Source organism: Watersipora subatra, chromosome 8 (genome assembly GCF_963576615.1).
Source record: "Watersipora subatra chromosome 8, tzWatSuba1.1, whole genome shotgun sequence".
Lineage (NCBI taxonomy): Eukaryota > Metazoa > Bryozoa > Gymnolaemata > Cheilostomatida > Watersiporidae > Watersipora > Watersipora subatra.
This window is the reverse complement of record NC_088715.1, coordinates 49,609,598-49,635,037: the sequence shown is the minus strand read 5'-3', so window position 1 is coordinate 49,635,037 and position 25,440 is coordinate 49,609,598. Positions and strand designations below refer to the sequence as shown.

General features: G+C 37.1%; 2 protein-coding genes across 5 annotated transcripts in view; one reads left to right on the top strand and one right to left on the bottom strand.

Moving 5' to 3' along the window:
- Positions 1-25,440, top strand: part of LOC137402091 (presenilin-1-like) — a 179,697-nt gene that overhangs the window by 63,686 nt on the left and 90,571 nt on the right. The window lies entirely within an intron of this gene.
- LOC137402090 (uncharacterized) overlaps positions 1-25,440 on the bottom strand; it is a 146,327-nt gene that overhangs the window by 55,584 nt on the left and 65,303 nt on the right. The window lies entirely within an intron of this gene.

Genomic DNA, 25,440 nt, shown 5'->3' with positions numbered 1-25,440 from the left:
TAACATATAACAACAGTTACCATTCTAACTTTCAAACTACATATCATGAGAAAGTGTTTTGTGTAGTTTAAATTTAGAGAAAAAATAAAACAGCTGTTAAGGTTTTTAAATTTTGTCAAACAACTGTAACTTTCAAACTTTATATCATGAAGAAAATTCTTTGTGCAGGTCAAATAATTTTAAAAAAAAATAAAACAAAAGCAAAAGTATTTAAATATAAGTGTGGAATAATTAGCAAGTAATAGCTAAATTAAGTCTGTTTTGAAGCAATTACATTAAAAATGATTTGGTTATGATATAATTAATACGAACTGAGATAACAAAATAAAAATCCTGAATATGTTGAACTAATAATAACAACTAGAGCATAGAAACGGTATAAAAGGTTCAGAAGCTATCCATCAAAACTTTGACTACGACAATACAGGTACCGCTCGATACTGGTGCAAATGTAAAGGTGAGATATTGGACTGTCTTTGTCAGTACTTTGTCTGACTGAACGGAAAGAGAATGTTGAGGCTATTCTTACTCGAGATAATATGATTGTCTGCGTGAAAAGTACTAGCCTATACCTATTTAGCATCCGACCTTACGAATAAGCGAAAATAGGAGTGTTGAAATTGAAATGGCACATTTGAAAATTTCAAATTGGAAAATGGGTAATGGTAGCAAAAAATTAACTTTTAGAAAGTTTCAAAAAATAACAAATTCAAAGGGTAACATTAATTAATAATACAAAGTGCACATTTAGCGTGTGCAATTACGAAAAGGATACAGGGTATATGGTAAGAACGATGGGAAAGCTGAGAACGGCTTGGCCATGTGATTATGAGCATGTGTATACATACTTGCAGTTGCAATCTTCATGAGTTCTAAATCGATACAAAGCAGATTTATCATTCCTAGATTTTCATCACTATAGCTGGACAGACACTGAACGGCAACAGATGACAACAAACTTAGAGATTTAAATATATTATATAGATGGTCAGTGATTTATTAACGTTATTCTACTATAATCACTGATCCACATAGCTCTGTCTAACAGGCTGTAGAAAATATACCTCAAACTCTTCTTGTTCAAATTCCATTCCCTCCTTCACAGAGCTAGCCAACACCTGTTGCTCGTACTGTAAGCAAATAACAAATTTATATTAAAACTTATAAAGACCTATTAGGGCCGTCAGCACCTCCAAACAAAACATATCCTCCAAATAATCCATACATCAACATGCAATATATATAGCACTATATATATATATTGTGTATTGAGTGTTTTTTCTTGTTTAATCTTTACAAAACTAGCATTTTTAGCGATATGAAATATATATAAATCTTATATATATGTCTGTATATATGTCTGTATATATATGTCTGTATATATGTATATATATTTATAAATCTTATATATATGTCTGTATATTTGTCTATATATATGTCTGTATATATATATATAATGTTATATATATATATATATATAACGTTATATATATATAACGTTATATATAGATATAATGTTATATATATAACGTTATATATATATAATGTTATATATATAACGTTATATATATATATATATATATAACGTTGATAACATAACCAACGATCTTTAAGATTTGTATTGAGTGACAGTGTTGTCCAAAGATTTCTCTATAAAATTAGCCTAAAATTTAATTTTAAATCGTTGTTTGAGAATTTCCAACTTAAAAACGAACATTTTCGTGTAGTTGATCAAAGGCGTCCGAGTTAGAAAACAAATAACTACTTATGCTGATGACATATAGTCAATTCAGATTTTTGTGATTACACAGATAAACAAACGTTCTAGATGGAGTTTCAAATTGAAAAAAATATCATGAAGCAATATCGGCAAAATGGCTGGCAGTAGGCCGATAGCTAAATTTGTACATGGACGCAAGTGAAAGGGTTATGTAATGAAAGTGTGGCAATTCATAGACAATACAACATTGAATAAGAAACACTTACCTTTTCAATGTGGAAATTTAGTAAGTGAGAATTGTGTTTTTCCAGTGGCCGCAAGAAAAAACGTTTACGCGACCTTCTCGGTACACGTTGGCAGTAAATATTAATTGTGTGTAAATTACTACGCGCTAACCGGAGATGACGTGTTTGTGTAGAAACGATGATTATGTTATGGTTATGTACATGGTTAAAAGGTTATGTATGATCGAGGCGTGTACTAACCGGAGATTCCCGTTAATGCGCCCTAGATACCTAGTAGCGGGTAATAGTCCGAAAAGTACGGTACTCTATAAGGCGGACAATCAAACACGCAGACAGACAACGATTGCCGTTTATATTGTAGATATATATATATATAAAGTTTATTAAAAACTACAGGTTAAAATCATTACTACAATTAGTTTCATGCAATCGCGTTGCAATCTTCAGGTAGAATGACTAAAATGTATAATGTACAAGCTATAGAATTACTTTATAAAGCTGAGGGCTCAATACTATTGTCTAATATATATATATAGTATACAGCTGATAGTCAAAGATAGTATACAGATGTAGTCAAATTATGTTATTGAGCTAATTAGAAACAAACAAAACAAACAAACGAACCTAAAAGAATTTTTCATATATATATATATATGAAAAAAAAAAAATTTATTTAGAATATATTTTTTCATATTTTTCATATATTTTTCCTAAAAGAATTTTTTGGTTCCAATATATTTATGATTGTTTTTGGTTACTGATTTTTTACTAAAAGCGAAAAATCAGTAAATAAAAATGGTGTCAGCCTATAGAGAAGATGGTCAGCGATTTATTAAAGTTATTCTACTATAATCATTTCCTCCCGCAATAGCTCTGTTCAACATACTGTAGGAAATATAACTTCAACCCATACCTGAATCTCTCCTTTTTCAACTTTCATCGCTCGCATTCCCTCTTCCAAAAAAGCTTGTTGCTCGGCCTATAAGCAAATAACGAATACTTAGACTGACACAGACCAAATAAGGTCATCAGCAAACAATCCACAGAAGGCCACATACGCAACTAGATTTCGTAAATTTTAGTTGATCTCCATTTCGAAACTGTAAAAACAAATCTGCATTCTGTTATAAAATGAAACAATTTTACTTTGCATAGAATAAAGCAAGACCAGAATGAGTGATCATACTCGGTTTGTATTGTAAAAGAGCAAGAACACAGAACAACCAGCTTAACTCAACCTATTCAAAATACTAACTACTTTACGTTGTGCTTAACGCAATGAGTTAAGTCAATACTGACCCTCTATAATGGAAAAGCAAGAAGCAATGTCACATATACAACAGTGACAGGCCTTCATATGAACAATATAAAATATTCCACAAAAAACATGCTGACTAACTAGGAAATCGCCAAATGTGTTTTATATTGTTGCAAATCAGCTGGCGACTCTATCGATTTACAAACAACTCTTGCTTTCAAATCGTTGAATTACAAAGCCTGAGCAGTCAGCTTTTCGCACTTCAGCACTTGTATCTAAAAAGACACAAAATCAAATTCCTAGCCCAAACTGATCTGAATGACTTTGAGAGAAACGGAAAACCAAAGCTTGCAGTAGGAGTTTTCAAAGATTGTTTCTTAAAGTTTATCCCTGATCGTAAAGGGTCTTCCAAAGAACCAATACAATAAAATAACAACCTTTCTAGGAAAAGCAGGCTTAGCAAATCACCCTTAATAGGCCTAACAGTAACATAAGCAGTTGTAAGTCACAGACTAATGCACATGCATGAATGCGCATAATCGTGCGCACACCCAGGCACACCGCATGGGCAACCACATGTACACATGCAGACAAACCACATGCGCCCATGCGGGCACACACCCACACATCCGCGCATTTACCCACACCTGATCACACAAGTTTACACTGGCGTTTACTATTATGATGCTAATATGTTACCTGCAGCATCGATGAGCTATTTTTAGCCGTCAGGAATACATTTTCAAAGGCTTTCTGGACATTTTTAAAATCTCCAAACTGCTTAATTAATATATCCATTTTGGCATTGGCTTCTTCATCCATTGGAAAAGGAAAATCTCTCAGCTTCACGATGAACGTAACCTCAACTGTATCAGTAATCCCCTCTAGCTGACGAAGCAATTGCTTGTTAGGAATGATTACATGAACCCTCAAATTTGCTCGAATCGACTCAAAAAGCCTTTTAACGGTTTCAACTGCAGCCTCTTGCACAAGGTTATGTCGCTCCATCTCTACTGATATTTCCTCTTTTTTGAAGAACTGAGATTTTAGCCAATCCCGAACCTTCTTAGCTATTGTTGAGGACTTCTGAATAAACTGGGCAATTTGTACCTCATCCTTAAACTCTAAGGCACAAACCGCACATCCACGCTTGATCTCTAAAATCTTCTGACATAAGTCATTAAGGAGTTCATCTATCGTCTGTTGGGCTTCCGTTAAATTCCAAACATTATCATAAAAATTCTCAATGTCAGTAACGAGGTTCTTGAGTCGAGCAAATACTCTTTCAGACTCATCATCAAACTCTTCAAAATGAAAATGGTCGAGCTGAAACAAGGAACAACAATTTTAAAAACAATATTTTTTAAGTTGTCTCCTTCCAGACAGAGACTCATAGATATTGTAGAGTAGAAGGCATAAATATCAGCAGTGAAACAACTAAATAAGCTATTTAATGTATGAAGTCTGAAAATTGAATGATGAGATTTTCATTGTCTTGTTCCACATCGTAAGGCAAAAAAATTGTATAACGGGGTCGCCATAACCCAAAGGCGCAGTGTAATGTCAAAACAAAAGTCCTACAAGAGAAACAAGGTAAAACAGAGAGCACATAGCTATGAGCACAGGAAATACTGATCACATAAAAGCTATTTTGTAAGAATAAAAGGGCATCATAAATTGTGGTTCTAAGGCTATAACAAAGAAAAGTATACATACGGATGGGTTTTCCAAATACCGCCAAAGCATGGTTCGCATCATTTCGAGAATAGATGGACTTTCCTTGTAGTCTCGAACCATCTCAATTACGTTATCCACCACCTCTTCGAGCATAGGTGGTTCTCGCAGCTGTATAGAGAACATACATACATAAGAATAAATGCACCTTGATAAAATAAATCACAGAAGAACAGATCAGAAGATAATGCGGTAATTACAGTGTACACCAGAACAGCTACATTTCCAAGACAATTTATGGTCTTTTATCAGTGGTAATGGCTGAAGTTTTCATAAAACTTTAATCACGTGGAAAGCATTAGTAATAAAATTTTCTTGATTATTAAATTCTTGTCCAGTACATACATGTATTTATGAGCAGTCTCTAAAAATACTGGCAGACTATTAGAGGATCTACATGTATGTTCTAGCATAGTGTAATTTACTGAAGTAAAGAGATAGATTAATGTCACTAGCCTTGTGACCTCATGACCTCTTTAAAGTTAAGTTCTGTATGCATTGTCAAATCCAGAGTTTTAATAAAACATGCAGAAATATAAGCAGTATGTTGCCCATGCTTGGCTTTGTGATAGCCCTAGAATGTCCTTTGTCATCCACTTATAAAGAAATTTTTATTTGATGTTTAAGATCACAATTATTTCACAATCTAGATGAGAGGATGCGTCAACCTTATGAACTGCTATGGAGTAGATAAGAGTAACCACAAAACTAAATAATCAAACAAAGGGTGAAATAGGATCAAGTCTTTTCACAAAAGAAATACTATAATACAGTGGACCCTCCGACATTAGTTTGTTCTATTGTTGGGATCGTGATGTAAAGATGTTGTATGGAGGGAGTTTGGAACCTATAGTAATCATCTAATGCAAATCCTACCCCTCCCCGGTGAAAAACATCAGAATTTGAAATATGTAGCGTAAATTTTAAAAATCTGTGATAAAATAGTATAGTAACCTTTATAACTATAGTTACTTATTTAGTGGTTATGATCTGCAATACAATGTAACATGCAATGTACAGTACTGTAGGGAGTTCTTACCTTCAAGACAGACATAGTGGCAAACGATGGTATGAGAGAGAATAGACAGCAACGAGTTCGGTACACTAGACTTTTGTAGTGCACACAACATAAACTTTGAATTTGACTTAAATGAATTTAGCTTACTAAACACACACACTTCAAGCTAAACTTTAATTTTTAATTAACCTATACTTCAATTTTGTCTGTCTTAATTTTTTTTATCTGTTTTTGACTTGTCACTTTTTGCTTCGCTTTCGCTATAGCTTCTAGGCTACCTTATTATAACTTTTTTTAAACTAATTCGGTATGAAAGACCGAGCGATGCTGTCCAAATTCAAATTTCAAAGAGAATTTTGTTGATGCATTATGGTGGAAAAAATGCTGTAATGGTGGACAGGAAAAACTTTGTGTTCCCATTCGTAAGACGAAAGAACTGCAGGGACACCATTTCCGGGGGTTCACTGTACACTTTTTCCGAGATAAAATCTTCAGAGCTTTGCACATTTTCATGCATTCAAGGAGAAACAGCATTTCAAACATAGAAATACAGAGAATATCTCACACAAGAAAACACAAATTTTTCTTATGAACGCGCGATCTGCAAAAGGCATTATCTACAGTTATATACAGATTTGGCTCTTTGTTCGTGGGTATGTCCTCTATAGAAACTAACTTCTAATTAAACAATCTGCTTGAAAATTTGCATGTAGTTCTCTTTGATACACTCCTAAATTTTACGCCAAAACATCTTTGATTGAATACCCAGAATAGGAATTTAGACAGAAAAAGGTGTTTTGTGAATAAAAATGACACCAAATACTATATCATAATGAGATCAGTAAAATGTAGGCCGATACAGGATTTGAACACATGACACTTTACTTATTAGACATACACTCTAACCAAATGAGCTAACCAGCCAGCTTTACTAGTCTCAGAATAATTGCGGCAATAACAGATAAAAACTGTTTGCTTTTATCTTTGTTTTGTTTATTTGTTTGTTGCATTCGTTTGAAAACCACTACACAAAAACTAAAAATTCAAATTTTATTTTTCATTCGAGCAATGCAAGCGTGATGTCTGCTTGATACTATCAATGAAAAAAATGTCTTTATAAAAAAAATTTTTTCTCCAAAATTAAAATGAACTTATAAATTTCGTAAAGTTATAAGTTCATTTTATGCTACTTATAAATTTCATTTATAAGTAGCATAAAATGCTATATAAATAAATTTATATAGAATTTTATGCTAGATAAATTATGCTATAAATGATATAAATTTTATGCTATATAAAACTATATAAATTTCATTGATAAGTCCATACCATTGGTCCTTTGTCTATGTCACCATAGTCAGCACGGCACTGTCTGTCATCTCTTGTTTCAAATCGCTGTAACAGATGAGCACAGAGATTAGAACCAATATGATAAAAAAAATACATGGATGTACAAAGCAATCAGTGATGTTTTAACGCATGCTGCCAATGTCATCTGAACTCAAGCCTTCAGGCATCACTAAAAGTGCTTTTGGATTCCCTATGCATAATTAATTTAATGGTAGGCTTAACAAAAGAGTGAAAAATATATTTCCTAGAAGGAGGTGCATGATAACCATACAGCTCTCCCATTGTACTCCAATTAACTTGGAGTTATCTTCTATATGTCACTTTTAGCGACGAATACACCAACTATTACATTGATGTCCAAATATTCTATATTAATAAATTTCACTCTGTCATTGTGTGTGTCCATCTGTTAGTCCACATAAATGCTCTGCGTTTTGACATTTTTTGTCTGATTTTATCCAAACTGCACACGCATATGCTCTGCGCATTCCACCAGGCCGCTAAAAGTATTTGATTTTAAAACTCCATCTGAAGCAGCCTCTAAAGCACCCACTAGCGGGCTGTCTGGTAGAGAAAAAAGAAGGCCCAGGCATCGCTGATCTTACTGCTAGATAAGAATTTTATCATACACTGAACGGGTGTTACAAAATGAATATTCAGTTATTGTAACCTAAAATATAATACATTATTTGTTCGCTGTTGACAGGCTCAACCTGACTAAGCTTTCGCATATCTTCATATACACCAATGATGGCTAAAACTAACGTAGTTCTCCTATAATTGCTAAAGGGTATGTGATTTGAATCCGAACTACCCTAGGACACTTATATTTCGCTAGTATTTAGTTTCGTGAGTAGCATACAGAGTAACAATTTTACTGCAACTTAATTTCGCAGCTCTGATGAGTGCGCAAATATAGTGATGTGAAAATAAATGCAGTGGAACAAACATAATTAGATTCCTCAGGTTCAGTTCACCGCAAACCTGTATTCACTGGTTGCAAGTTGGGGCGGCTAATGTTAGGCGACTAGTTATGAACACCTGGGGTGTTGAGGAGGGGGGCGGTGTAAACCCCCAACAGGTTTTTCTTATGTAGGGCCTTAGCCGGGCCTCTCGTGTGAAGTTTAACAATTTTTTATCGGGAAGTATCAACATTTTTCTATTTTTGAGATTTGTTTTGTTTTAGGTGATGTGACTGACGAGACGTTTTTAAATTAAAATAGGCAAAACTTGACCGCAGTTAAAACGCTCAGAAAAAAGACATCTTTTTCATTTGAGCGTTTTAACAAAGATCAATTTTGCCGATTTTATCTTAAGATCATACGGAGGTTTCCACGCTTTCGAGACATGATGACCAAGCGGATTTTTGGTAAAACTTGATATTTTGCAAACCTTTATAAAGGCCGTTAACAAGAATATTTTGCCACTGATGATGATAACAATGACGCCTAAGAACTATTAAAAGTTGATGTTTGTCTCTATGGCTTCGAATAAAGTGATATTCTACAGCGATAAAAACTGTCTCCATAGCCGTTTGGGCAAATAACTTTTCGAGTAAATGATGTTGAGGTCGAGTTATCTGAAGCAATTTATCATTGCGTAGGAGCGAACCAAACAAATCCGTTCAAGTTAACCTTGTGTTTGTGATGAAATGTTACATTTTATTCGAGGGCGAGTTATCCGAGTTTGACTGTACTTAGCCGTGGAAAGTTCCTAAAAAGTTGGGATGGCTCAGCCGGCCAGCCGCCCCAGAGAATACGGGCCTGGTTCACCGATAAGAAAAAAAATTCAATTTGGGACTAGTTTCTAATTGTGAACCACAGGTAGAATGGTGTGGGCGAGGTCGATAATGCAATTTGATCGCTTGCTGCCATTTGTTTCTTGGACTATCAATGAACAAAGCTATTTAATTTCACGTTTTCGCTCGTTCGTTATGATAGTTTAGTTTCGCACATGAAATTTTCGCGAGAGGATGACTCCGCGAAAACGCGAAAGTTAGATGAGGCGAATACATAAGTGTCCTAGGGTAGCAATCGCACAACCACCTAGAATCCAGAGATGGGCACTTGGGCTAATATGCTTGGTTGAGCAAGCCTTAAGGCTCACTTCACAAATGAATTGAAAAGAATTGATTATTTGGTATCTTTTACTTACTGCATAATTGTATTGACTCAGAGCATTCTACCAGTAATAATTGAATGGAGTCTTTATTGTCATTATAGAAGAATTGACTTTATTCTCTATTTTCAATAAGCAAAACAACTCTAGTCAAAATGCACAAATCCTTCCTTTATAATTACTGCATTGACGAAAATCTATAACAGACAGCGATGTCCTAAATAACACAATCTGTTACTTGATGTGCGCCAAAGCGAAGTTGCCAGTGCAGTCCCATGTTGCCACTCGGACACGTTTGTAAAATACTGATATCTGGGTATATTTTATTGGCTAATAATGTGTACTACGCACTAGTTTAATGGTTTGCCTACGCATTGACAATAAGCTTAGTTATAAACTTTAGCCATATTGCAGAAACTCTGCTTTTACAGCAAAAACACCGAGTGTATGCCCGCAAAAATGATAGGATTGACTTAATTCTACCCAAAAAGTCATGAAATCTGTAGTAAAATAGTTGCTATTGCTATACAAACAGTCAATAGACTGCACTAATGCGTGTGGCTAAATTAGCGATTGTTAGTTATTGTTATTTTGATATTTTGTCGTAGGGTCAATTTTAGTAAAAATTGATAGAAAATCAATTTTGTTTGTTTGTGAGAATTGAATCGAGTCATTGAGGTTAGGACAGCGTGAGACGTATTGAAATAGACGCGTAAGGGTAATAGACATGGTTTTATTGAATGCGTGAAGTATATTTGTGAAAGAATTTCGACGAATGAGGTTGCATGAAAGCGTAAACAGAAGCACATTGTGTTCAACTATGTCCTATTTGAGCCGTTTTGGAAAGGGATTCCAACCTACGGTGTTTTTGCTATTGCTGCGATTAACTGTTCGTTTTTTAGCTTTCAAGAGCTTTTAATCACATTTCCACATATTTTGCACCTACAACCCAGTAGAGTAAGACATGGTGAATGTTTTAATACCAAATAACTGTAATGTGAATTTTGTTGCAAGTCAACCTTTAAATGGCAACAACAGCATCACATCATACAAATTTCACACTAGCAATAGAGCTACCCTTATACCTAAACAACAATTGTTATGGGAATTTACCCATGTACTATAGCAGTAGTAGTCATAGAGCTACCCATATACCTTGACAGCAGTCGTAATGAAGTTACTTTGCACTATGGCAGTAGTAGCAATAGAGCTACCCATATACCTTGACAGCGATCGTAATGAGGTTACCAAGCCCTATGACAGTAGGAACAATAGAGCTAACCATATACCTTGACAGCAATCGTAATGAAGTTACCCATACACTGTGACAGGAGCAACAATAGAGCTACCCTTATACCTTGACAGCAATTGTAATGCAGTTACCCATGCACTATGACAGGAGGAACAATAGAGCTAACCATATACCTTGACAACAATCGTAATGAAGTTACCCATTACACTATGACAGTAGGAGCAATAGAGCTAACCATATACCTTGACAATTTATAAATACTAGTACACTAGTAGCCAGTCAGGTGAGTCAGGTGAGAGATCGTCAGGTGTAATTACCAACAGTACACTTACTCTGAAACATAGTAAGATGGTGATTGGTGCAAGTAGAGTGTCGGACTAGCAAGCCAAAAATGGAAAGTCCAAATCCTATTAAAATTGATCTTTTTTATAAACTCTAAGCGTAGGTTCGGACAGACAGACAGACGAACATGACACTTACCATAGTAAATATTTTAATGCTTTTAGACTGAAATAGCCACATGCTTTTTTATCAACAAAAACATTTGGTACATGCTTAAAATGTTCTTTTAGAATTTACTTGTGACTCTTTGATAGCGTGATTACTGTGTTGGTACATAAAACTAAAAAAGTAGATATAACTTCATGGGTGCAAGGAGGACTAAACAAATGCTTAATGCCCACCATATTCCACAGTATGTTTTATTTAACATTCCGAAATGTTCTAACATTTAACAATCTGAAGCAGACTAATACATGTATTTAACATTCTGGAACATTCTACTATTTAAAATTCTGGAACATTCTAACATTTAACATACTGAAGTAGTCTAACATTTAACATTCCGGAACATTATATCAATTAACATTTTGGAACACTATCATTTAACATTCTGGAACATTCTATCAGTTAACATTCTGGAACATTCTAACAGTTAGCATTATACATAATATATCTTCATGATATATGAGTAAGGAATCCTAAAGCACTCTACATATAAGTAACAATCTCTTTTTGTTTATCCTTCTACTCATTATAACTAATTACATGAGTTTGTTTTTTGTAAAAAATACAACACGAAAGACTCACCATTACAGGTTCATCACCTTCATCTGACGGCTGTTGAGCCATTGTTCACAGTTGAAACTAAAAAAACTTTGCACCAATAAAAGGAAGACCTGCAATGAAAAGTGATTATTAATTGCTTGATTTTGCTTAAAATCTCCTTGATGAAATATTTAGTGTTAGGTGAAAACAAACCACGAGACATTAAAACTTAAAGGTTGACTTGCAACAAAATTCACATTACATTACCGTTATTTTGTACCAAAAGCATACCATGTTTCACTCTGCTGTGTTGTAAGTGCAAAATATGTGGAAATGTGATTAAAAGCTCTTAAAAGCTAAAAACTAACAGTTAATCGCAGCCATCACGAAAATGCTGTAGATTGGAATGCCTTTCCAAAATGGCTCAAATGGGACGTAGTTGAGCACGATGGCTTCTGTTTACACTTTCATGCAACCTCATTCGTCAAAATATTTTCACAAATAATTGACTTAACTTGACTTTACGCATTCAATAAAACCATGGCTATTGTCAATACTCATCGATTCCATCATCCATGTAATAGTGTCACTTTGAGCACTAATATCTCAAAACCTTTTGTAAAAAGTCGTTTAATTTATTAACCTTAGCTCGAAGGAGTGCATATCATCTTCTGATAAACATGAGGAGCCTGTTGATCACCTGTGATGGCCGAAAAATGCTGCAGAAATTGTTCATGCCATTTGGCAGGAAGTATGGGTCACATGATCAGATTACGACTAGATGATTAGATCAGGCTGAAACAAAACTGTAAAGTAGCGAGCATCTATACTTAATACGGGCTTTCCGGTAGAACCCGAAGTGTTTGTCATACACTAGTGCTACAAGACGTTTTATATCGAGCGTTTCATTAGCATTTAATTTTATGCGATAACAATCACGTGTCAAAACAATAACCACAATGTTTGAGTACGTCGTCAAAATAAAAAGATTCTAAACTACAGCGTCTTCGTGATGGCTGCGACTAACTGTTCGTTTTTTAGCTTTTAAGAGCTTGTAATCACATTTCCACATATTTGCACCTACAACACAGCAGATTAAGACGTGGTGAACCATTTGATACCAAATAACTATAATGTGAATTTTGTTGCAAGTAAACTTTTAACAAGTAGTTGAAGTGTGTAATATCTCTGTCCAATTTAGTTAGTATTCATACCTATGTCAAGACTTAGGCAAAAGAAGAAGCGTTTTGGAGTAGGCCTACACGAGTAGAATACATAAGTGAAAATAAGTGACAGGTTTTGTGAACCTGTTAGGTATCCCATATTATGAGAACCAAAAGGACACTCTTCAGGTATTTGAAAAAAATTCACACCATAGTTTCTGACTTGATTTCACGCTGTAAAGGATGCAGCGGGACCCTTCACTTATCCATTTCAGAACTATCAGCACTTTCGAGTTTTATTAGGTATTTATTTATAATCCAAAAGGGGTACAACAAATGTTATCAATATAATATAGTTGCATTGATCTTGTTTCCTTTGTCCTGTTGCCCCTTGCTCTCATTTTTGCACTATTGCACCTGAGCAGAGACGTAGTTGTCTTTTATATGCTTCTCTTTATGAGATCCAGGAAGCAATCAGGGTATGAAACAATATACATATATGTATATTGTTTCATACCCTGATTGCTTCCTGGATCTCTGAGATGACATACCAGGTCTTTGGTGTAGGTGGATATAACAATCTTTACTATAATAAGAGCCACGTAATTCCATCTATTCAAAGCCATGCTTAGAGCATTAAGGTTAAGAAGTTAAGTTAGAGGAAAAATGCAACACATGCTTAGCAGAGGAATCGAACTCGGATATTCAGGTTAGCAGCCAGGCACACTACCAATTGCACCACTCAACCACCTCGCTGTATTGTGAAATAATTGTGCACATAACTATTACACATCTTTCAAAGCGCACCGGACTACTAGGGCATTAGTAGGCACAATATCCACTCTTTAGGACTCCTTTTTTCAACTGTTGTTGAAATGAATCAATTGCTTTATTGATAGCCTGTTAAAACCATTAAAGATGGTTGATAAGTAACCTTATGTTTGCTTCAATAACAAAATTTAATAAAATACGTTAGTTACATTGATAAGTAAGTTGGTATCAAATGTTAACCCTACGTATATTAGTCAGATCAGTATTGCAGTTATTCATGATTTAGCTAATAAAGGAGGTGTGTTTATGAATAATGAAGAACTATCCACCCAAACGGCCACAGAAAAACTTCGTATCAGCTGTTAATGGTTCTAAGAAAAACCAAAGAAAAGTGAGCATTGCCTAAAGAGTTACATTAGCAGATAAATCACTTGCAGCGTAAAATATCAGTGCAACGAGAGCTGAATAGGTCTTCCGAAGGTGACACTTGCGAATGAGCTACTCCTGTCTCAGTGAAATGTGAATGCTGTCAAAATGCTTTAAAATTCTGGAGGGGTTTGAAGATCAGAATGATATGTTCATTATCTCTTCATTCAGTTTGTGTGCAAATAAAGCACTAGTGACCTGTTGCTCAGCCTATTTTTGCTAGACAATGTTGAGCCGGTTGATAGGGGTGCAGTTGTAATGGCAAAAAAGGTCTAAAATAAGTTGATCAAGAAACTAGTGTTTGCCCTAAAATCAATGCTAAAAACTATGGTGAGAGTAGTTAAACTGGTGACAGCTGTCATGGTGGTGGTAGTGGTGGTAGTACCAATAAAAAATACTTCGTTTTGTTACTGGAAGCAGTAACAATGAAAAGAAGATACTGGTCATCGATTTGCGGCAAAGATTGAACTTCGATATTAACAGTTGGATTAATGATGAGTTAGAACTGCTCATTGTGACAAGCCTAGCAGTAGTTAATAGCAGATGAACTAGACATGCAATCCAGATGAATGGAATGCATGAAAAAAGACAAGTGCTTTGGTAGCCTACGGCTAGGTAACCTATGTTAATTACGTAGAAAGTGAAACTGCTTGACAGATCTAATTTTACCTAAAAAAATACAAAGCATCTTGTATGATTAGGGTTGTGAATAGCCAAGCTACATTGACCTATGCCACCACCACAGCTGAAAGGCTGCGGGACTTTGAAGGGATTAGTGAGTAAGGGGCATAAAAGTGCGAAAAAGCCAATGGATATTTCTTTGTCTCTTCACAACTGAAAACTCAACAAGCTAGACATATAGCAACCTGAAACAGAACTTACTATGTTGCATGCTGACCATGAAATAATCACTACTGGTTATACGTAATCAAATATCGACCATGCATTATAACTCAAGCCATCCGTGTTTGTTTGGCATATTTAGACTGCATCGAGTTTTTGGTACACTCATAATCTGACAATTTGTTAATAGAGTCTGTATTATCGGCTCTTGTTTTGTTTGTATCACTGTTTGGTCACTTTAATTTATTTTTAGCTTTCTTTCCAAATTTCAGTGAAATACTAATAAAACACAATCAGCTGTAGTTTTTAATTAAGCATTATCGGCTCTTGTATAAGTTGTGCCGGCAAATTAAGCCAACTATCGGCTGTAACCATTAGATTATGTATAGCTTATTCATCTGTACAGTTTTGAAAACAGTGATAGCCAGCAATAATCATATAAATCAGTATAAGTGAATCTAGCACATGATTTGGGCAGGTACAAACAATAAACTATACATATTCCTAATTATTCCTTTTTGTGTGAGTAATCATTATATGTGTATATTATGAGTAGCCATTTTGCAATCATGTGTAGAGGGTGGGGCGTGTTTTCATCAGAGTTGGCATAGTATTTCCCAAGGCGGCTATTACCGCCGGTTTATACCAGTTTTTACCGCCAGTTTATACCGGTTTTTACCGCCCCGGGAAAAACTCACTTTTGTCCAAAAGGGAAAAAAAACGGGAAAAACTAAAAAACCTCTTTTTTGACAAGTTGACTAATGCTTAAGCAAAGAATAACAATACACTTATACCATTAGCTGTCATAGAACTTCTTTATGACTCTTTAATAGTACACAGGCTAAGAAAGCGTAAAACCTTTATAATTGGTTTGTTTACTAAATATTGAATGAAAAGACCAGATAACGACATAATATTCGTTCATTTACATATTTTAAATAGTAATATTGAATGAAAAAGAAAATTGATACGTGTAAAACATGACAGTAAGCATAATACAACATTTAGAAAATAATTGAAAAACAAAAACACATGAAGATAATGCCAAGTAGTCGAGGCCAGTGAACTGAACAAACGAATTAGAGTACATGTATTGAGAATTGAATGTCTAAGAAAAGTCAATTCTCATATTCGGTCGAAACATACCCTAAAGAAGTTGTTTTTAAGTTTAGGTATCAAACTACCAGTTTGATACTCTCCACTCTACTCTCCACTCCAAGCCTGTTGCGCAGCTTGGTCTGCACTAAGAAAGAAGTGCTAAACAATACATATCAAAACAGTTCTATTATTGTACTGTAAAAGACTCATCGTTATTTAACGTTGGCCCGTACCTTGAGTGTTGATTTTTTCTAATTTTTCCCACTTTTAAACACTATTTTATTTCCATTGCTATTGATTGATATAAATATGGAGTCACACAACTAATTGTTTCGTCCAATTTTCCATTTTTATTCTATTCTATTGTTTAGCAAAATATTTAGATAAAAAATTCTGGAGTTATCATATTTCTCGGTTGTTCCTGGTTTTTACCAGTTGTTCTCGGTTCTTACCAGTTTTGATCGGTTTTTACCAGTTTTGCTCAGTTTTTACCAGTTTTTCCCGGAAAAATGCGAACCCTGGTTTTCATTGTAACTCTTATATAACTAGCCCACCTCCTTACCTTCTTGAACTTGCTAAGGCTCGCCCTCTAAGATATAAACACCTCTGCATGTATGGTTATATTCTTTTTTATGGTTATATTCATAATTGTGCACGATACAAGACATACCACAACCTTCGCTAGATTTTTCTACAAACATCAACTATCTAAAGATCGTTTACATTGCACAAACATTCACAGCGCATCAGCAAGCATCATCTTCAATAAGGAACTAGGCTGGCAATCTTCTAAATTTCACTAGCAACACAGTGAACCAGCAAACATCATCTTCCATAAGTAAATAGGCTGGCATTCGTTCAAATTGCACCAACATCTCAGATTGCACCAGAATCAGTGTACCAGCAAGTATCATCTTACATAAGCGACTAGGTTGGCAATCTCTCAAATTGCACCAGAATCACAGTGCACCAGGAAACACCATCATAAATAAGCGACAAGATTGACAATCTCTCAGATTGCACCAGCAAAACAGCGCATCAGCAAACATCATCTTCGATAAGGAACTAGGCTGGCAATTTCCTAAATTGCACTAACATCACAGTGCCCCAGCAGACAGTTGTATCTCCTGGGCTATTTCCAATTGTCAGAACCCACAAGAAGTGCTATTTTTTCTTCAAAAAGCAGTAGCCAGTTTGAAGTTGCAATCCCTGCAAACAGAGGGTCAGGGATCAGACAGCCTCGCTTCGCCTGCTAACAGAAATCCCTTTCAGGCGGCACAAGCTACTACAACCAGTCTTGTACTACTACTACTGCCGTTATAGTCATACGAACATTTACAACTTCAATTAACCACCGGTATGCAAATTTTCCAAACTTTGGTGTTACTACACTTTGAGTGAGTTATCAAAGCGCTTGGGTGGCAACCATTGTTGAGATGAAACTATGAGCAGATCTTGATCGTTAAAAAACTCTTCGGTCCGACATCGTGATATTTAAACCATCTGACTTTCGTTAGATACTAACTGTTGTATAATCGAGCTGGTGGGCCGCGGGCTACGCTAATGCCCGAGGCCATGGTAGTTACAGGTAGTTACGAGAGGTCACAGGAAGTACGAGAGGTTACGGGAAGTACGAGAGGTTACGGGAAGTACGAGAGGTTACGGGAGTATAAAGGCGTGGAGAGATTGAGAGAGCTTTCTTCTTCGCTTCAACCGCATGTGAGTACACACGTTTATATAACATGGCGCAGTTGACAAAATTTTGATTTTTTTTTCTTTGTGTGTTAACGTTAGCGATAATTTTTCTGGTTGCGGGGTAAGTTAAAACGGTTGAGTAGACCCTTTCACGGGCGTGCAGGTGAGGTAACGTGAGGTAGGGTAGTGTTGTGAGGTGTAGTAGCGGTGTTGGTGAGGTGTAATTATTTATTACATATTCGGAGGTGGGAGTTACACTAATTATACGAGTGGGGTAGAGTGTATTTGTGGCGAGGGAGATATTGTATCGGGTAGAGATGGAGAGTGGGTTTCCGAAGCTGGTGTTTGGAGAGCACGGTGATGGGTCGTGGGAGAGATTTATAGAGGAGATGAATTTATGTATAGAGAGTGCTGTCGAGAGGAGAGGTTATGTAAATGATGAAGATGGCAACAGAGTGCCTATTATGAGAGGGAGAGCTAGGTTAGTGCCACTATTGAGAGCTATTGGGCACAGTGGTAGAGAAGTATTGAGGGGTGCAGGGTTTGACGTAGATGGCGTAAATTCTACTTATGAAGGGGCAGTGGAGGTTTTACAGGGTTATTATGGTAGACCGGAGAGTATGTTCGTAAAGGGGCATAAGTTCCTTACGGCTAGGCAGACACTTGGGGAAAGTGATAGAGAGTTTTTACAACGGGTAGAGAGTTTGAGCAGATATGCAGAGGTGACTAACGATAATGATAGGGTAAGGTTTGCCCTTATTGTGGCGGTTAACGGGTTGAGAGATAGAGAAGTAAGTAGAGAGTTAATGAAGAATGCCAATCTTACTTGGGCGTTATTGCAGGAGGCATTGAGGGCTCGTGAAATGGCCAACAGCTCTGATAGATTTTTAAGAGGTGAGGGTAGAAGTACCGATTTAAAGAGTGAGGTTAAGAGAGAAGTAGTAAAGGTATCAGAGTTTGATAGCCGAGTGCAGTACAGGAGTAAGGATAGAGATAGAAGTTATGATTCAGCAGGTAGATCTTCCCCTAGGGGTAGCCCTAGGAGTAGTAGAGAGTATTATGGTAGTGAAGAGCAAGGTACTAGTAGATATGAGACAAGAGGCAGGGAATATAACAAGGACAGTGGCAGTAGAAAGTATAGAGATAATAGCAGGGAGAGGCATGTCTCTAGATATAGAGCAAGCAGTAGAGAAGGCAGTGAAGGTAGAGTATGCTACAATTGCAAACGTAGTGGGCATGAGATGAGGAGTTGTCCCTCCATTAAATGTTTTTGTTGTGGACAGCGAGGACATGTATCCCGTTATTGTAGGGATAGGAGAGAAGTAGGTTATGACGGGTGAGGTAGTAGTAGGAGGTCAGGAGGTAGTCGAGATAATAGCTACGAGCGGTATGGTAGCAGGGACAGTAGTGGGGAGAGGTACAGGGGCCGAGAAAGCCCCCGCGAAATTAGAGGCAAATTTGGCAGTTACAGGGACAACAGTATGGATAGGTTTGAGGGGGAGAAGTATAAGGAGAGGTACCAAGATGGTAGTAAGGGCAGAAGTGTTAGGTTCTCTGGTTCTAGGGATAAGTATGAGGATGACAGTTGACTAGGAAGGAGAATTGTAGAGGTTTTGAAGGTCAATGGGAAGAACGTTGAATTTATGTTTGATACTGGGGCAGAGGTGTCGACTGTAACCGAGGGGACGGCCGAAAGGCTGAACCTACGGCTAGAGGAGCCATCTACTGTCTTGGCAGGAATAGATGGTCGTAAGCTAAGAGTAGTCGGTAAAGCAGGTGTTCAGTTGGAAAGTAAATATAGATTTATGGAGACAGAGGTATACGTGATGAAGGGATCTAGGACAAACTTGTTGGGTATAACCGAGTTGAGGCAGCTGAATTTGTTGGCTGTAGTCAACACGGTGAGCAACAGCGAGTTTGACCCAGTAAAGGAGTTCGGGGAAGTTTTTGAAGGTCTAGGCACTATGCCAGGTATCTTTAAGATTAAGTTGAAGGAAGGTATAGAGCCAGTGAGGCTGTACTCGCCTCGGCCCATAGCAGCAGGCTTAAAGGGAACAGGCTAAGCAGGAGTTAGATTACATGTTGGAAAAGAAAGTGATTGAGCAGGTTGAAGAACCTACTGAGTGGTGCTCAGGGCTAACTATAGCGCCTAAGGCAGGAGGGAAGATAAGGATGTGTGTTGATTTAACTGGACTGAACAGATCTGTCAAGCGAGAGGTTTACCCTTTGCCTAAGATTTCAGATCTGCTCAGTGAGTTGTCTAAGGGGACGATGTTTTCGAAGTTAGATGCGAATTCAGGGTTTTGGCAAGTTCAGGTGGAGGAGGGATCAAAGTCATTGACGACCTTTATCACCCCTTGGGGTAGATATAGGTTCAATCGAATGCCGTTTGGTATCTCCTCAGCTCCTGAATTTTTCCAGAGAGCAATGGAAAAAGTTATTGGGAGCATGAAGGGAGTAGTATGCTTAATGGACGATGTCCTAGTATATGGAAGGGATGCAGATGAGCATTGGTCAAGGTTGAGGGAGGTGCTAGGAAAGATCAGGCGTTCAGGCATGACGTTAAGGAAGGATAAGTGCGAGTTTGGAAAAAGTGAAATTAAGTTTCTGGGCCATTTGGTTAGTGCGGCTGGCATTAAGCCAGACCCGTGTAAAGTAGAGGCAGTTCTAGGCTTGAAGTCGCCGGTTAATAAAACTGAGGCTAGGAGGTTTACAGGGATGGTAAATTATTTGAGTAAGTTCAGTAGCGAGTTGGCAGAGTTGTGTACGCCTATATATAAGGTGTCAGGGAGTAGATCACAGTGGTATTGGGGTCCAGATCAGGAACAGGCTTTCGAGAAGGTTAAGCTAGCCTTGTCTAAAGCACCCATTTTGTGTGCCTTTGATATGAGTAGGAGGCATAGGGTGTCTGCAGATGCCAGTAGAAACGCAGTAGGGGCAGTATTGCTACAATTGACGGAGGGTAATGTGTGGCAGCCAGTGGAGTATGCGTCGAGAAAAATGTCTGAGGCAGAGGAAAGGTATGCGATGATAGAGAAGGAGGCATTGGCAATTACATGGGCATGTGAGAAGTTTGACTACTATCTAGTAGGCAGAAAGTTTGAGGTTGAGACTGACCATAAGCCACTTATTTCACTGTTAGGTGAGAAGGACTTGTCAGCCTTACCAGTCAGGGTTCAGAGGTTTAAAATGAGGTTAATGAGGTATGACTACACAATATTTCATACACCCGGGGAGCAAATGTATTTGGCCGACTCTTTGAGCCGACCTAATGGCAAGTTGGACAGCGAAAATGAAATGGGTAGGAGTGAGGATGTAGATACAGCTGTAGTTAGCAGTGTGACTACTGACAATTTTACGGACAGTTTAACGATGGAATTAAGGTCGGAAATGTTGATAGATGATGAGGCTGCTGAATGTTTAAAATTTGTTACGGAAGGTTGGCCGAGAGGTGGCAAAAGGTTGGGCAGTGAGCTTCTAAAGCTTTATAGTGCAAGGGAATGGCTTACTGTACGGGATGGTTTACTCTCCTTTAGAGACAGGGTATACATACCTAGGTCTATGAGAAGGTTGTATCTAGAGAAGTGTCATGTTGGGCATCAGGGAATTGATAAATGTCGTCGGAGAGCTAGGTGCCACTTCTGGTGGCCAGGAGTTAGCGTAGATATCTATGAGTTCATAGGGCAATGTGATACCTGTATCATCCATGGGACAGTCAAGCACCAACCCATGGTTGAATATGAGTTGCCAACAAAGCCTTGGGAAGTACTCGGTAGTGATGTGTTTGTATTAGATGGCAAGTTATATTTGTTGATAGTTGATTACTATTCCAGGTGGATTGAGGCACTGCACATCAACGCTCAAACATCTGTATGCAGAAATGCATCGCAGCCAATCGGATGCAGTATTGTATGTATGCAAGACATGTAGGAATACTAATTTTAAATCGAGTGCAGCTGCAACAAAGTTAGCTCACAATGAGGACACTTTATTAGAGATTAAGACCATGGTAGCAAACATTGAAAAAAAAGTGAATCATCAGGAACAAACTATTGCTTCCTTTGATGAAAAGATTCTTGGAGTCCAAACAAATAGTTTCGCTGAAGTGGTGAAATCCACTCAGCAAATCAATGAAATAGCGAAGAGGGTAGAAAACACTGTTAACAAACAAGAAGTTCAGAATAGAAAGGTTAATGCGATTGTATTCAATGTAAAGGAAGATCACAGTGATTCAGTGGAAACACTGATGAACAAACTTTTAGATGAACTGTCACTAGACAAAACATTTCAATCGGCCATGAGACTTGGTGGCAAGCCACAAAACAGTAGCAAGTATAATCGACCAATAAAAGTCTCCTTCCCAAGTGAGGAAGACAAATGGACATTTTTAAGGAGGCTCAACTCCATAAAGCCAGGAGGGGTATTTGGGAAACTTGACTTAACTCAGGAAGAACGAAAAACTGAGAGAGCTTTGGTAGATAAGTTGAAGGCAATTAGGCAACAATCACAGGAAAAGACATTCAAAATAAAAAACTGGGAAGTTGTGGAGGTGTTGGACCAGGGGAAACTAAAAACTGTTTTCAAATTTTCTACACCAATATTAGATCAATAAGGGGCAAAGCCGCCGATATATCGGACCTTTCGATGGAGTATGATGTTTTATGTTTTACTGAAACTCATCTGGACAGCGTGGTCTATTCTAGTGAACTTTTTGATAGTCAATGTTTTACTGTTCACCGAAAAGATCGAAACCTTCATGGAGGTGGTGTGTTGATTGCTGTCAGAAATGGAATCTCTCATAGAGCAGTTTCTTTAAATTGTGATACAGAAGCAGTAGCGATTGAATTCACAGAGCAAAAGCTTTTAATGTTTTGTATCTACAAGCCTCCAACTTGCATCGATCCCGATTTTTTAAACTTTTTGGAGGATTGTAGCGGTATTGAAAAAAGTTTGCTAGTTGGCGACTTTAACTTTCCTGGAATTTGCTGGCAAACAAACCCTGCTTCAGTGAAGCCAAAGACCGCAAATAAGGTTCTTCACAACAAATTTGTCAGTGACACACTCTCATTAGGATATACTCAACTAGTTACTGATCCAACCCATGTTAAGGGAAACACTCTTGACTTGCTGATGACCACCCACCCAAGCATGGTGGAAAATCTAGAAATATACCCTAATAGCTTAAGTGATCACAACATCATTACTTTCTCAATCAAATGTGCAAGATCAATTAAAAGTGCTGCTAAGACTACCATCCTATTATATGATAAATGTGACTTGGTTCAATTCGAGCAGTCTCTTGATCATCTTTTGCGTGATTTAAAACATGCAGTTACCACTAGTGTTTCAATTGATGAACTATGGGACATGTTCGAAAAGAGCTTTATCCAAGCTATTAACTTATCGGTTCCAACTAAAGAGATAAGGAATGAAAAACATTTGTGGTTGAATTATAGTATAAGGAGAAAATCTCGTAATCAGAAACGACTTTGGAAGAGGTTTAAACAATCGGGTGATAATTTTTTGTTGCAGAAATACAGAAATGAACAAAGGAAGTATAGAAAGAGTATACAAGTAGCCAAAAATGACTATCTAAAAACTAAAGTTTTTGCACCATTGGAACAGGGTAATTCTAAACCCTTTTTTAGACATATTAAATCTTTGAAAACCAATACATCTAGCATTGAGTCTCTTGCCCAACCAAATGGCGAGTTGACAGAGAACTTGCCACAGATTACAAACCTGCTTAATGATTTTTTTCAGCAACAATTTTGTCAGTCTGAACAACTGTTGCATGTCGAACAGTGTGAAAACTGGGCCGCCGATATTACAGCCTTGGGCGTTTTAAAATTGATTAACGATCTTAAAATCAAAAAAGCCCCCGGTCCAGATGGTATTAATGGTAATATGTTGAAATTACAGCCCGAAAAAACTGCAGACTGCCTAACTATTGTTTTTAACGAGTCATTAAGGCTTGGTAAAGTTCCCACAAGATGGAAAGAGGCTAATGTGGTACCCCTTCATAAAAAGGGTGACAGAACAGTTCCAGGGAATTACAGGCCCATATCACTGACAAGCATTCCATGCAAGATTATGGAACACATCATTTTGCATAAACTAAATAGCGAACTAGATCAAATAATTAGCACCTCTCAACATGGTTTCCGCGCTGGGCTCTCCTGTGAGACTCAACTGACATCTACCATTCACTCAATTGCAAAAGCTTTGGATAGAAAAGTACCAACTCATGCTTTAATTTTAGATTTTAAAAAAGCCTTTGACAAGGTCCCTCACATGTTTTTAATTAATAAACTGAAACGCTACAATCTTAGTCCTTTTTTAGTTGACTGGATTAAACATTTTTTAACCGGGCGAACTCAAAGAGTTACGATAAAAGGGGTAAATAGTGAGAGTCGTTGTGTTACAAGTGGGGTACCCCAGGGTTCTGTCTTGGGGCCTAAATTGTTTTTATTGTATATTAATGATTTGTCTGAATGTGTTGATTGTGATATTAGTTTGTTTGCGGACGACACTATAGTTTATGCCTCAATTGATAATTCCTTTACTGTTGTCGACTTTCAGAATAGCATAAACGCTGTCTTCGATTGGTCTCAGAGGTGGAAGCTAGAATTTAATATTGAAAAGTGTAAGGTGATGTGTTTTTCAGGTTCTGCATGTTCTGACGACCAGTTGCCATATTTTTTAAATGGAAGTTTGTTACAGTTTGAAACCCATTCACTATACTTGGGAGTGTGGCTATCTAGTGACCTTTCGTGGCAGTATCACATCGATTGCAAAGTTAAAAAGGCCAGTCAAATGCTAGGATTTTTAAGGAGATCTATATCTAGTGCACCTAAAGCTCTCAAACTACTTGCATATAAATCCTTTATTAGACCTATTTTGGAGTATGGATGCCAGGTGTGGGACCCGTACAAGAGATACGAGGTTGACCAGGTTGAGGCGGTTCAGAGAAAGGCTGTAAGATTTATTTGCAATGTTAAAGGTCGCGATATTAGTATAACTGGCTTAATTAAAGACATGAACCTGGAGACGTTAGAGGAACGTAGAACCAACTTGCGTAAATGTTTGTTATATAAAATGATCAGAGACGCCTGTTCCGAGTCTCCAGGAGCAATATCACACAAGTTTCCTGAGCTTTTTAGTAAAAATAAAAATGAAGATCATTGTACCACTAGAAGTCAGCGTGCCTCGCAGCCCATGAATTTAACCGCAAATAACAACAAGTACCATAATAGCTTCCTTCCGAGAACTATACGAGATATGAAACTCGGAGATATATATGTCATACAATAAGCTTTTTTATTTTTTGTTTTTGAGGTTGTAATTTTAGTCTATACTTTTGATTGTACAAACTTGAGGCCTGCACAATATATTCATATGAATATCTGCAGGATCTATTTATACCGATACCGATACCGATACCGTGTGAAGGTCGAACAAATATAGCCAGAGTTTTCAAACAGAAAGTAATGGCAAAGAATTGACCTACCGCCTTCCGCGTTTTCTTAATGTTCTAAACGGGTTACAGAGATTACGCCTACAAGAGGATTCGGCTACAAGAGGTTTCGCCTACACTTCCTGGAGGTTACGTCTACACTTCCTGGAGGTTACGTCTACACTTCCTGGAGATTACGTCTACAGTTATGGAGATGGTGCATACCATTGATTGTTGAAGAAAAAA